The sequence below is a fragment of the Chrysoperla carnea genome, chromosome 1 (genome assembly GCF_905475395.1).
Source record: "Chrysoperla carnea chromosome 1, inChrCarn1.1, whole genome shotgun sequence".
Taxonomy (NCBI): Eukaryota; Metazoa; Arthropoda; class Insecta; order Neuroptera; family Chrysopidae; genus Chrysoperla; species Chrysoperla carnea.
Window position 1 is genome coordinate 99,936,246 of NC_058337.1, and position 16,512 is coordinate 99,952,757.

Here is a 16,512-nt window from a genome sequence, read left to right on the forward strand (position 1 = left end):
AAAACAAAAGTTTAAGTATAAAAAATGCTCCTCATCTAAAAATAAAAAACTTTTATATTTTTTTGTAAACATCCCTGTTCACCCACGGGGGCGCTAATTAAGTGCAAATTTTATAGTATGTATTAATATTAGAATATCAGTTATGTGTGTGTGGCAATTTAAAAGAGCTTAAAAAGTGTGGATTTTTTATTTACGTGACGTCAAAAAACAAACGATTGGATCATCAACACTGTCTTTACATGGTATTTCAGCAATTAACTCAGGTCAATTGTTTGTTTTCACTTGCTTTAATTTGTTTTTCAGTGTATGTTCAATTTTTCATTACTGATATCTGTATGTTTTGATTATTTCTTTTTTAAATTTGTAATTTTATGAAAATTTCTCCCTCATAATGGAGAAACGATGACTTTCCATTTTTGTTATATTAATTTGAATATAAAAAATAAAATAAAAACTTATAAACACACACATACAATTAAAATGAATTTAATATGAGTTCTTAAACATATTTTCTGCTAGTTTTCATTGAAACAATAAAAAAAAATTTAAAAAAAAAATTGTGTTGTTTTAATAGTAAAATGTTAAAAGTTAAGAAATTTTCTACACTATTGTAGTTGTATTTATTTTACTCATATTTTACTCAATATACACTCTCAACAACAGTATCAACAAGGATAGAAAACCATTAAAAAGATAAACATATATAAAAATGTATGTAATAATAAAAGAAAGTGAATTGTCATAGGTAAGATATAGTTAGTGAGTAAAAGAAAGGTTTGTATACAATATGAGAAGCTACTACTTCTATATAGAAAGAAATATACATGTATGAAAGAGTATAGGTTATTATTCTTTTACTGTTTAGTTGTTAAGAGAAAATGTTTAAGTTTTAAACTTTTGTTACAAGAAAATGTTTCTTCTCACATTTATTTTATAACCTCCTGTTTTACTTGAATTAAAAAAATGCCTGCATCACATGCTGCCAGAAAAAGGAAAAACTTTTGCGATAGTAATTATATGAAAAAGATAGTTGGCTTCATTCCTACATCCACATTGGCTTTGCCATGTAGAAAGACTAAGCTAATCTGTCAAGTTGAATACGTACGACATTGCACACACCGCCTAATGAAAAGAAACAGATATTGGAACTATATCCTTAGCGGACGATATTTGTTTGCTGGTTGGGAGTTAAAACCTTAAAAAACTGCAATAGACAACAAAAACCAACATATAGGCTACCTAAGAAACTAAATCTTTTTCAAAATTGATTCAAGTTGCCATGAATGTTTTATCATTTAAAAAAAATTGAGTTGTGAAAGGTATCAAAAACTCAAGAAAACAGAGATATTTTAAAGTGATTACAATGCAATTTTTATGTTATGTCAAAATAAATATCCTGATCAAACCAAATGTAATGTACTTACATATTGGGGTGAATACTAAATCAGAAGTATGTCTTTTTTAAATTAATACGACAATTATTTCATACAGTAAAAACTAAAATTAGCTATGCAATTAAATTCTTTAAAGAATCAAACAAGTATTTGACTTCTAAAATTAATACCTTAAATATTCGGAAAAATATCTAGGAATATAGTTCCTACCGTGTCCCACGACACCTCTTGTTTTTTTTAATATACAATATTTTTCTTATCATAAATTACTAGATGTTGTAAAACGTCTAAAGTGTCCGTTGAAACACAATGTTTAAAAGAAATAATTGAATTTAATATGTTATGAAATATTTATTATAAATTCCTTACATTCAGACCAATTCCGATTCAAAATGATACAAAACTTGAAAAGAAATTACCCCAAATCACTATGAATTATAGCACATAGACGTTTTATTAATGTTCGATTTTCACTGAGAGATATTAACAGTTTTTTAAATAATCACTACGGTTGTATAGATAATTACTAAGTGTTCAGTATAAGTATGGAAAGAACTGCTTAATGACCCTTTACCATAAAATTTTTGTATTGCTTCAAGTGCGTTAGTTTTCGACCTAAAACATCGTGTGAAATCAGTTTTTGGATAACTATGAAATATGAAGAATTTAAATGTACAAATAGAAAGAAAGAAGAATAACACTTGGTGGAGTAATAATCAGCAATTACCATAGAGACGACACATCAAAAGTTGTTTTACAAGAATAAGATTTTACAAGAATTTTTTTAGCTGCTTATATTTTTATGTTTGTCAATCGATTTTAATTTTGATTTCAGATCTTGTCATCTAGTCTCGTATTTTCAAATTGTAACGAAAGATTCACTGAAATCGACATCAGGACAAAGGCCTATTACCAACTTTGGTAGTGGGCAATACTCAATTGAACTGATATTGAATAGTCTTAACCCAAAACATGTGGATCAGACAGAAAAAATAAGAAAGAAGATGTTTTCAGTTTTCTGATGTTGGCAACTAAGAGTTTGTATTACTAACTCTAAGTAATAATGTAAAAGATGAACAAACAAAAATTTTCATCGTTATAGTTTGTAGGTAAGAGAATGAGCTGCTTCTACTGCTTTACTAAAGTTACAAACACATATACTAGCTGCTAGTCCTAGTAGCTTGGCAGACGTTAATATATAAAATGGTTTTTAACTTATTAAGAAGGAAGTATAATAATAATTAAAACGGGGAACTTTGTACACTCTGTGTGCTAAGTTGTGCAAAGAAAGATATTTGAACTTGTTTAAAGTGAATATGTGAGTACTATATAATTCACAAAAAACTAAACGAATCTTATTGTTCATGTGATACTCTCATCTGCATCATGTTGATAAACCTGGATAACTTTACCGTAGTAAAAAATTTGTTAACGCAACATTTGTTCAAAACATACGACCCAAGAAAGGGTGTTTTACATGGCACTGGTTGGTGTATCTTAAACAGCTCATATCAGGATACCATTGAGGTTTCGGATCAGGTTACTTAAATGAGTACCAAGATCAAAACAAGAATAATTTTGCTACTTTTGTCTTTCACAGTGATCGTAGTGTTTCGATAATAAATCTCTGTCTTACATATTTGGTGTTGCGCTTTGCTCTTTCTCTTACAGATTACCAAGACAAAGAAGACCAAGACCAATGAGTGAGACAAAGATCTAACCTTGCTGATCTTTACAACTATGGTCAGGGAAGACTTACAATTATGGTCAGGGAATAGGGCTGGGTGTTTGTCGATGGCCAAAACACACATTTACTTGGACAAGCTATCTGTTGAATAGGTGTGATTTAAATCGATTCTGTCATTTACACTGTCTCTTTCCAGTCTCATGCTTGCCTTCTCTTAAACCAGCCTCAAAAAAGCTTATAAATCGACAATGAACTGACCCAGAACTCAAAAGTTAAGAACTACTGTTCAGATTATAAATCTCAAGATCATTTTAATGTATAAATATTTAATTAAAAATTTAAAAAGACAGGCTTCAACGAAGCTCTGGAATTAACCAAACAATAATTCCATTTAAGCAGGTTTTGAAACAGCAGCAGATTCCTTAATTCGGCTTGTCGCGGTGAGGTAACTGGTAGAAATTGTCACGTAATCATGTGAGATAATGCTGTGTGTGTGTGTGTGTGTGTGTGTGTGTGTGTGTGTGTGTGTGTGTGTGTGTATATGTGGATGTGTCATAAACATGGCAACCACTATATGTTCACCTACTTGGCACTAACCAAATTCATTACTATTCTGTTAGGAGTCAAACGAACAACAACAATTATTATAACTAAGTTTATATCTTTATACAGATTTAGAAAAGTAAGTTAATAAAATTGTATATACGTATTTGTTTAATATTCACATTTGTTTAGCTATCATAGGAATAAGAATTTATTAACGTTATATATTTAATAAATTAATATAACTAATTAGTTTATTTCTTGTATTTAGGTGAGCAATAAAAAACAGATTATATGAATTATACAGATTTAGAAAAGTAAGTAAGTACTTCTTCATCGTCTACCGCGCTTTTTTTAATGCTAGATGCGTTTAAGTTCCATCCAGCATTCTTACATATGGAAATATTTATTATGTTGGAATAGGAAGAAATTCGATTATCTAATGTGTACTTACAGAACATAATACTGTAATAATGTATGTGTGTATGTATGTATGTAACACGTTATGTTGACGACACGACATTCTAACCTTACTTTTCTAATATATACAGTAGCTTAAATATACCTTTTGTTTCCATTTCTGTAATATGTAGGTATAAGTTATAAACAATTTATAAAACTTTTAATTTATTAATAAATTTTCTTAAGCTCTTCCATGAATTAAATGTTGATGACTTTTTTTTTTCAAAAATCAGTTTTTAGAAAATTATTCTAGAAAGTTGAAAACGTAATTAATGTATATGGTATCCAAAAACGTATATAGTGTATCTACACGATAATTTATATATAGTATAAAAATACTCTTTTTTTTTAAATATTAGAAACTTTATTTGTTTTGAAAATTCCGTTTTGCAGAAATGGAACTTAACTTTCGATTTCAAGTGGAAGTTAAAATTTTTTATTATTTTAACCGTAGGAAATTACCAGTTAATCGACTTAAGCATTTCAATTTTTGAAGTGAAAACTTCTTTAACGACGTTGGGTACTTTTTGGCAGGGGTAAATGTTATGATTTCGCGTCATCGACATGCTGTGCGCTCGCCTACAAGCTTATATTGTGTAACATTAGTGCTGCGTTATAACAAGTACATTGAAATTGATGTAAATACAAATACTATCCACAAATAATATTATTGTGTATTAATTGTTATTTCCATTGAATTGTACTTATATTTGGTCATAATCTTGTACAGCCGTAATATATTTAAATAATAGAAAACCATATAAACATGCATATAATTATTGCTCGGAGTGTCAATAGATGTGAAAATCAGATTGATGTTGATAATTTTAATTCAAATATTATAAAATTTCAAATTTTATACTAAAAGTTCTAAGTTTTCACTTCTATCGGTAGTCCTTATGACTGTCAATTTTTTAGATGGTCAAACATATTTTTAATGTAACGTTCATTTTAAATAATTTTCAACAAGTTAAAGTATTCTTTTATCTCTTACGAAGTACAAACTCAAGTTTTAAAGGTTTGGAGGGAAATAGCTTATAAACCTTCTCTTAAACTCAACAATTTTAATGTACAAGGTATTTAACACGCCTTTATTAGCTTGGTATGTATCTGTAACGGAATCTTTGAACATGATTTTCATGCCCTTCGAAACGTCAGTCTAAATTGAAGCTAAACACACTTGTTAAGGACCAATGACATTATAATAATTTAATAAGTTTTTTCCCATTATTCTGATCAGAACCTTCACGATTAACGATTAACTAAAAACTGTTTGATGGTGGAAGCGCAGATAACCTTATATTTTCTAAAGGTTTAAAAAAAAATAGACTGATTAAGAAAAAAATTTTTTAATTGTAAAAAAGCTTGGGGAGCTTTTAAAGATATTTTATAATACTTTACTCTTACCAACATCTTTCAAAAAAATATTTACAATAAATGAAATCCAGCACGCTTTTTACGATAAAATGATTTAAAAAAATTTAATTCAAAAAATTGATTCGTTTTTCGTTTATCTTTCATTTTCTGGAAATTCATGATGAGGACACTAAAGATCCCACTACCATGAGCATGCCGATATTGCACGAAACATCACAATTGCATACTTAGGTAGATATCTACGAACTGCCAATTCGCGGTCGGTAGCATACTTTGACACAACAAATCGTCAAATATTTTATTAATGGTATCAAAATAAATATAAACAATTTTAAAATCAACAAGTGAAAACAAACAATTGACTGAGTTAATTGTTGAAATACCATGTATAGGCAGTGTTGATAACTCTGTCACATTTCACATACATACATATCTGATAATATTAACTGATATTCTCGTATAATGCGCAAGTGTTGATGCGCAATCGTTTGTTTTTTTTGACGTCATGTAAATAACAAAAGATATTCACTTTGATATTCCTATATTAATACATACTATAAAATTTGTACCTAATTAACGCCCTCGTGGGTAAACAGTGATGTTTCCAAAAAAATGTTTCAAACAAAAGTTGTTTATTTTTTTGTAAGGAACATTTTTTACATTTAAACTTTTATTCTATCTCTAACGGTTTACAAGATGGGTACTACGGACCCATGACCCAATTGACCCATGTTGCTCATTTACGAACTGGACCTCACTTTTTACGTCCTAAGCACGCTGTAAAAATTTCAGCTTGATATCTCTTTTCGTTTTTGAGTAATCGTGACCACAGACGGACGGACGGACGGACGGCCGGACGGACGGACAACCGGAAATGGATTAATTAGGTGATTTTATGAACACCTATACCAATTTTTTTTTTGTAGCATCAATATTTTTAGGCGTTACAAACTTGGGACTAAACTTATAATACTATGTATATTTCATATATACATGGTATAAAAACTTAAAGTGGTCATCATATTGACCTAAACATAAAAAATAAAAATATCAGGTGGTTAGTTCGTTAGTGGACTATTCTTAAGCAAGTTATTAATTTCATGTACCTTTAACACTTACTATACATTCATGGAATAAAGATCACCATTGAGTGACTGCTCTATCCGCGTATAACGCGTATACTGTATTTGTATATTCGTTTTCTGATACAAAGGTAAGGTACCTATTTTTTTCGCCTCGAAACACGACATGAAAAATTTTGAAAAATATTTTTATGATTTAAGAAGCTTTGCTAAAATAATATAATTATATTGCTAAAATAATATAACTAAAAATTTATCGATTTTTCGGTTTTTATTAGAACAATTACAAAGAACCGAGGAAATAAAACCGAAAGAACATTATGGCCCGCGTGAGTGTCTCAATCTCAATTTATCTCAGCAATCTATTTGTCGTATCTCTTCTCCAAATATACAGAAAGCGAAATACCACTCACTGACTGACTTACTGACTCATCACGAGATCTACAAAACTATACACCAAATTGACTTGAAATTTAGCATAATTACTCATTTTGCGATATAGACGCTCACTAAGAATGCATTTTTGGAAATTTAACTCTTAAGGGAATGAAAAAAGGGATGAATGAGCTGAATTTTTTTTGCTATAAGAACATTAGAATCGTAAAATATGTTTTTAATTTACACAATTAAACTTAGTTGTTCTCACTTATAATATTATACATAGATTATAGAACGACAAATGGAGATTTCAAGACATTTTTGCAACTTCCTCAAAATTTGGCTATGAGCAAAATGTTTTAATGTATATAGTCTAAAGGTATCGTATATATTTTTGAAATAATACAATTATCTTTCCAAATCAGAAAGTTATTGATCAATGCCTTAAATTACCATATCCACCATATCTTGTTATATATTCCAATCAAATAAGCCTCTGCAGTTGGTGAGTTAGTGAATTCTCTCATTGTCAGTTAAACGAATTCACTTCTATTTTCAATCATTAGTCATTCAATTTTTGTCGGCATTTTGTCCAAATATTATTAATGGTAAACATTTTTTTTCCAGTCGAAAAGCATTAATTAGTTGCTGACTCATGTATTAGTTATTTTTTATACAATTTTTTTTTTTTTTTATGATTATTATTATTAATTCTTCCCTGATGTGTTTGTTAGATTATTTATCAACAAAGATTTCAGGAGAAATCAAATTATATACTTTTTGTCAATTTTTATTTTTGGTTTTTAATTGATATATAGTAAAGATTTCTTTTTTAATTACTTTTTTTTAATAAGCTGATAATTTCACACATGAATTCAAGTGAAAGATTTTAATACGTTAAATTATTTTCAATCTTTCTGAAAGTTTTGCATGCATAGTAACAGGAATCCTCTAGTATAACATTTTTTATAAAAGTCCTCGTGGCATAGAGAATATCTAAGAAATAACCCCGTGAATAATTTTGTTTATATTAATTTTCTTGAATTAATTTTCGTGAATAATTTTGTTTTTAACTCAGAGAAATAAAACAAAAAGTAAGATAAAATTTAGAAGATATCACTTTTTAGAAGAAAAACTATAGGGTAGAATACGTAACCTGCTGACAGGTACCCTTTATTAGTTCTATTTACTTGAGCTGTAACTCCAAAAAAAAAAGAAAAAGTTTACCTATTATATCTTTGAAAAGATAATAAAAGGTAGAGTCGAGACGTTCTACTCGAAACACATTTACAGAAAACAGATATAGCTGAATTCTAAATCATAATTTTATATTCATATAAGAGAAGTAATAGATTGTTTTTTATTATTAATTAAAGTTCATTTCTAGGACATCAGGTGTAAACTTTTTATTTTGATATTAAAGGAAAATTTTGTATGTTTTTGAATATCAAATGTCAATTGAAATACCAATTAAACAAACAAAAATTCTCTTTTTTTTCGATTTCCACTAAAAGCATTTATTTTTCTAAAAATTGTACCGTACGAAAGTTGCAAGCTTTGTTATAAAAAAGCAATTTCCCTAACCTTAATAATGCCTCTATCTCATATCAGAAATTAGCAAGAGTTGACTTTTTAAAACTTCGTAAATCTGGGTCAATAGTCTAGTGATACATTGCAATTTAAACATATTTTATGGGCAAACTGGTTCTAGAGTTCTGTTTGCTATAATTTTTTTTCACATGTACAAATACTTGCCCATATCTTTTAGTACATGAGTCTTGATTTGACTATCAAGACTTTTTGTGGAAAATCATCGATTCAACCTTGATACCGTCTTCTTCATATATTTAACAATTGTTAAAGAATTTGCAATAAATTTCGATTACCAAGCAACGAGTAACATACATAATAAGAGTAATTACGATAAGCTAATTCATACTGATGATGACTACTTGGTAATCGAAATTTATTGCAAATTCTTTAACAATTGTTAAATATATGAAGAAGACGGTATCCAAGGTTGAACGATGATTTTCCACAAAAAGTCTTGATAGTCAAATCAAGACTCATGTACTAAAAGATATGGGCAAGTATTTGTACATGTGAAAAAAATTATAGCAAACAGAACTCCAGAACCAGTTTACCCATAAAATATGTTTAAATTGCAATGTATCACTTAATTCATGCTGAAGATGACTACTTGGGAGTCGAAATACGTATTTATAAAATACAAAAAACTGATAGGAAATTGGGCCAAAAATCGAAATTTATTTCGAAATATCCTAGATTCATCATTTATTATCTTCGATGATATTTATATAAAGAATTTGTATTTGTTTGAATTTATGGGAGTTCTCTATAGACTTTTAATTTCAAATAAAAATATTATGAATTTTTTGTCCTTAATATTCGTTTATCCATGGCCAGATAATGTTTTTCTAAGAACCGTCAATTAAAAATATATATTTTTTGACATAACTATTAAAAATAAATTGACGTACAATAAAAATATTTATGTGAAAAACGATAAAATGAGCCACAAAAAAAAAAAAAAATCAGACCATTAAAAATATACTTCATTCAAATATTGGGTGACATTTTTGGTTGAAATAACGCCTACAATTGCACAAAAATTTATTTTTTGCTTTCTGCAGAGAGCAAAAAAATATAGATCATTTTGTCATAAATAAAGTAATAATAATGTTCTTTTATTCAAATACACACAAATGTATTCAACTCTTAGCCCATTATTTTATTCATTCAGGTGTTTTTAAAATGTGTGGCTGTGTATATACGAAGGTCCTTATTGATGAATGACTTTTTTTTTTTAAATAAAGGAACTCCATAAAAATTTCAAATGTGTGTAGGTACACCTTTTTCACTAAAAATTTGAACTATAAATAAATAGATTTCATACAAAAGAAATTCTTCTTTTTTTTTGTGAACAAAAATTATGCAGTTTGTCATTTTGTGACATATTTGTTTTATGACTTTTCTACGAAATTGTTTTTTCGTATTTTAAGATTTTTTTTTTTCATTCATATGAAAGTGATAATTTTTATTTCATTTTGTGTGACAACCATAATTAAACCGAGAAAGAACAAAAAAACTGTAGGTGATATTTTCTCGTATAATCAGGTAAACTTAGCCACAATTTGGTACGGTTCATAAATCGTTGAAGGTAATTTTGTGTGAGGTTCGATATAAAATTCATTCATTTTAAGTCATACTTTAATTACTAGTCTTTTAACCTAATTTTTATGGTTAATATCATTTGAAATTAATTTTGAAGTGGAAATATTTTGGATAAATTTTTTATTATTTCCGAGCCATCTGCTACAATATGGTGCCTCGTTCAAATGATTCAAATTACATTGAAAGAAAAACGATGGTCGTAATAAAAATTCAGCACGGGTGTCACCAAGAGGAGGCTGGGAGAGGCATCTGTCTCCTGTAGAGGTCATTCATTTGCTTTAAAAAAGTAAAATTCCATTGAATTAAAAAATTTCAATTTACATTCAAACTTTCACTTTAATTAATGGTAACCACTACCATGCATTTTCGCGTTTTTGACTTATTTTTACTCAAAATATTAATTATTGATGTCCTGGTCTATTTGGTAGAACTAGCTAATTAAAAATGGTTTAATTACGTGATTATTGAATGATGTTTGAAAGGGAAAATATTAGAGCAGAGAAATAAATATATGGGGATGATAGTTTGTATGAAAATTCGTCATTTTTTAATTAACTACTTAACCGATTTTAAAAATTATTTCACCTATAATAAGTTACGATTCTAAGATATCGCAATATTTGGATCGTTTTTAGTATGTACTTTTTGGGTCAAAATTACCTTATATACTGAGTTTTATCGAAACTGGAGATAAAAAAATTTCTCGATTTTGTGCAATTTTTTTAAGGGGTACCCCTTTTGAAAAAACCGAGAAAAACGCAAAAAAAAATTGTGTTTTGGAATTTAATGAAACTCGATGGGTGGGGTAATTTTGATCCAATTAATTTAATGATTGAATGCAGAGTTTCTGAGATATCGCAATATTTGGATCGATTTTAGCCCGTATCTCAAAAACTATTCGACCAGTCATCACTGCACCCGATTTTTAAATTTTTGGGTCGAAATTACCTTATATACTGAGTTTTATCGAAATTGGAGATAAAAAAAGTTTTTCAATTTTTTAAGGGGTGTACGTACCCCTTTGAAAAAATCGAGAAAAACGCAAAAAAAAATTTTGTTTTGGAATTTGATGAAACTCGATGGATGGGAAATCCAAAAAGTATAAAAATCAGGTTAATTTAATGATTGGATTCAGAGTTTCTGAGATATCGCAATATTTGGATCGATTTTAGCCCGTATCTCAAAAACTATTCGACCAGTCATCACTGCACCCGATTTTTGAACTTTTTGGGTCGAAATTACCTTATATACTGAGTTTTATAGAAATTGGAAATAAAAAATGAAATTAAAATCGGCCAAGAAGTAGTATTTTGACATAGTATTTGACGTCATATGCTATATTTGCCATAATAACTCCATGCTAAATTCTGTTTTGCTAGAAAGGGATACAAACAGATATTTGCAGGCTTTAACGTTGTTTTTATTATTTTTCGAAAATTAATTTTCTGCTTTTTTCCCCATGGGCGAGCTTTTAATGAAACAAAGAAAAAAGAATCATTAGTATTCTCTATTATATTATAAATAAACTTTTATTTTATATTTTCGAATTTCTATCAGTTTAAGATAACCTTAAATTGGAAAATAACTTTATATGGAGTTAAAAACCTTATTTATTCCACTATTGTTACATATTTTTGGTAAAGTTGGATAGAAATATTGAAGTAATAATTTTTTAATGTAATATGTAAATGTTTTGCAAAAATAACTTTGACAACAAATATAATACGCAAAACTATAAAACTGGAACTAAAAAACTTGTGTAATATTATGATTTAATATTAAATACAGGTTAAGTTAGTTTTTTAGCAAACCAAGCATCACGATTGATAAAAAAAAGAAGTCCCCCTTTATGACGGAACAATTCTCATTCATGACGAAAAAACAGTTGTATTTCAAACATATACGTATACATTTAGGGTAAGGCATTGTACCTTGGAGACAATGTACCTACTTTGATCAGTTGTAAGTTTTTTGATAGGTCTATGAGACTTCAATAATATGAATATAAAGTTTCCATACCAGAAGACAAGCAATCGCGAAATTAGGTATTGTTCGTTCATGTGCTACCCAGGAGTTACAATAAAAAACATAAAAAACATACCATCATGTACTTTGGATCAAAAAAACCAACTGCACCACTGGTCATTGATTGTAGATGCATACTACTATCTACTAAGCTTTATTAAGGGAATAGTAACATAACAACAGCAATAGTTATGGCGGACAAATCAGTGCAGCATGGGCGTCAGGCCTATACTGGTTGGCGATACCTACAATACTTCTGGTGGGTAGCCTTATTCAATATTCCTATATTACTCATATTAATATATCTGCATCTATACCATATCAGCATTGTAGTAAACGCCATGCATTTCCTACTGTGTTGAAGTCTTATTCACACAATCAAGAGAGCCGTTACTTAAAGCTCTTCCCATTACGAGAAAGTTTCAATAATACACTATGAGCCATTGTCTGCTACCATGTCTCAAATACTTATAAATATAGTGTTTTTCGATAGCTGCTTCATATTTAATTTCGAAAAAACTTGTGTCTAGGAATAATGGTGCAATTGCAAAGACACTATTTCATTTCCATATTAAAAAAATTATAGTTTAACAAATCTAAAAAACACGCTTTTGTAACTAGCTGAACTAAAAGTTAGAAAATAATTTCTTTAAATTCAAAAAAATCATTTTATCGTAAAGAACAAGAGGTGCAAAATTCCAATTATTGTAAATATTTTATAGATAGATATGGGTAAAAGGTAAAGTCATAAAATATCTTAAAAAGCACCCCAGGCTTTTTTACGATAAAATGATTTTTTTAATTTAAAAAAATTATTTTTTACTTTTTTGTTCAGCTAGTTACAAAAGCGTGTTTTTTAAACTATTATTTATTTTGTGTTTTTTAGTTTCTAAGATTATCTTATTTATTAATGAAAAATTCAGTATAAATATGGTGGGTGCGCAAATAAATGTATATAATTTTTGATATGGAAATTGTTATTCCTGAAAATCCTGGTCAGGATAATCAAATAAACTTAATTAAATTATTGTATTGTCGTCGATTCTAGATAAGTATGCCAAATTTTGAGTTAATTCGAGGTTCTAAAGGGGGCCAGACATACTTATATACTAACATACGCATGAAGCTAATAAAAGCGTGTTAAAAATGGTTTTAAAGAACATGTATTTTAATTGAAGGTACAACACTCTCCCCCATACCTTACCATACCTATACATGTATATAGGATAGGAAAACGTAGTACCCAGGAGTTTGGGGCCCCCTGATGTGCTATTGTTTGTCAGATGGACCAGCCAACAACAACAGCAGCAAGCAGCCAGCAACATCAACGCAAAGCAAAGCAGAATTCCTTCATCTCATCATGGTGATGTTGACTGTGTACACACACACAATATACGTATAAGAAGGACGAGAGGGAGAGAGATGAGGTGTGGAGGGTTGATGAAATGAATAACGGTGGCCTTCTTTCTATTCTACCCGCTCTCACTATGAATACGTATACACACGAAACCTACCCTCCTGTGTGAGTTTTGAAGCAAATACCTAATTGTAAATCTAAAAAATATCACCCCTATATATATATTTTTGTGAAATATAAAACGATTCCACTGCACGGAAATTCAGGATTTATAAAAGAATCATGTTATTTAAATTCATTTCTTACAATTTAACTTACTTCATATTGTTCTTTAATTTTTTCGTTTATTTTTGGAGTGTTACTATTTTATAAATTTTATTTTTACCACCTTTTAAGTTTTTATGCAACAGCTAATTTTACCCATTAGGTGGTGCTTAATTACAGGTGTTACTTACACATCTACGCCTAGAGAATTTATGGACAGTTTTCTTTGTTATTGCTTTGTATTCACAGCCCTAGCAATAGAATTACAACTCGAGTATTTCTTACACATCTACGCCTAGAGTATTTGTGGACAGTTTTCTTTGTTATTGCTTTGTATTCACAGCTCTAACAATATAATTACAAGCTGAGTATTTCTAGGATTCATTTCTTAAGATACAAATATATTTATGAATAAGATTTACTATCTTTACCTTGACCGATGATATTTCTCATTTGCTGCAAGGAAAATTATGCTTAATTATTAAGCCTATGTTAAAGGGATTGATCTGCTGTATTTAATTTTATAATCTATACTTTTACTCAGCACTTTTACGAAGTTGGCTATGTTTTCGACTTCAACCTCTTATTCTTCATTGATTTATTTAAAAAAATAGTTTTTTTTTTCTAAATGTTAACCTTAATCTTAATATTTTCAATTTTATTTGTATTTACAGATGTATCTCAGGTCTTGAAAAAGATTTAAAATCGAAAAATTTTGCACAAATTCCCCCCCCCCTCCATTTTACCTCAACTTATTTTACCTTCTCAAGATAAAATAAAATATTAGTAGCTATATTATATTCCTGCCGAAGAGAACTTATAGGCCGAAAGACTGTAGGTGAAGGCTATAGCTATGTCAAAGGTTTTCCTGATTGCTTCTTCCTTACGAATGTATGCACTAGGGATTCACAAACCAAGTATACTTTTATTGGTGTAAATACTACATTGCAAGCGTGACGAGCTATGCAACCGAAACTGGAAGGTACGCTGCCGGCTACATTGGTTCCTTTTTAGAGACCTACACCTTAGTGTCTATGCTATATTCATAGCGTAGCGAACTCTGGGTACGATGTCTAAGAAAAGGAGAGGGAATGGATTCGCAAAGACGAAAATTGTGTGGTGGTATTTGTTTACAAATTTGGAATGATACAGCAAAGCAGGCGGGAAACGACCGTAAACATACATATACAAACATGAGTGTATGTCACGATTTAATGTCATTCAAGACGCCATGATACTCTACACTGTTTTAGAAGTAAATTTGAATTGGTTTTTTAAAATGCAAAAAAAAAAAAACATACTGTTAATAGTACTTTTTTTAAATAATACTTTTTTGGTGTAAATCAGACACTAATGTACCGTATAAACCAATTTTTCTAATATAAGACAAAAGCCTATTACATTGTTTTAAGTAGTGTAAAGAAAACATCTTGAACATTCTTGTGACCTCTATGTTCAAACAGCAATATTCTTTTTCAGTGTTTTGTTTTCAGTTTGATTAAAAACTAGCACAATCGATACTTTTTTTTAACTCTAAATATTATTCTTCCATTGCTCAGCTTAAAATTAGTCCGCAGGGCAGCATATTATGTTAAATGATCAATACATACCTGAAACTTCGTAAGAAGCGGCTTCTTTTTGGTGAGTCTACCAAACTTTCTCTCTAGATCTTTTTTCGAAAGTTCTGAATTTTCAAATGGACTATATTTAAGTCGTAATCGGTTTCAAAAAATAGAGCAGGAAATTTAATGGACACTATAACTACTTGATAACGTTAATATTTATTAAACAATTTAGCAAAAGTGAACTATCTTTGCATTGGAAAACAAAAATACTAAGGTGGTAGACGGTATACTCAAGGTATACTCAAGGTGGTAGACAATACTATGCTCAGCTTGCCCGATCAATTTCCTGGTGCGATTTTCTTAGACCGATAGTTTAAGTATGACTTTCTTATGCTCATTTGAAAATGCAGCACTTTCGAAAAAAGTAGTAGAGAGAAAGTTTGGTATTATTTAACAAAAAGGATGCTATCCCGCGGACTTGATAGTTTGTTTAGATTTTTGTACCAAAATGTCTCATAAATTATTATTTTATTTAAATACATACAGTTCAGTGTCGCTTCCTTTAAGATATAGTTACGTGTATAAAATTATATTCAAAATACTTACTTTACATACACATATTCATTTCATATTATAAAAACGGTAATTCCAATACAGTTTTGAATTTACGAAATATATATTTTGTACTGCAATTAAATTGTGTTAAGTTCTTAGAGAATATTTTTGTGTATTGAAAAGCAAAAATAATTTAGAGTAATGGTTTAGGGCTCTGTATCGAAACTGGTAAAACCTGAACCATTCATTACACAAAAATTGAAGAGTTTTGTGGGTAATGTTGTCATGCAAAACTGATTAAACTACACACTTCAGAGTTTGAGTTTATCTTATGCTAGTTAGTTTCCTTTTAAATGTATTCATAGTTAATTAAAAAAACAGTCCAATCTTTGTTAAAAGCAGTGTACTTTAATGCTTTTGATGTAGGCATTTAGTGTTATTTGACAGATAAAATTTTGGTATCTTGGAACTTTAATTATAGAAGAGTTCTGTTTCTAGTTTTTCAATTTTACTTTGAAAGTGATTTTATTTTTATGATTAAAATAAATGTATATTTCTCAGAATCAATCGAACCTATGTAAATATTCTTTAACCAAAAACTTTATTCTATGACTGTTAGCTAGGGTGG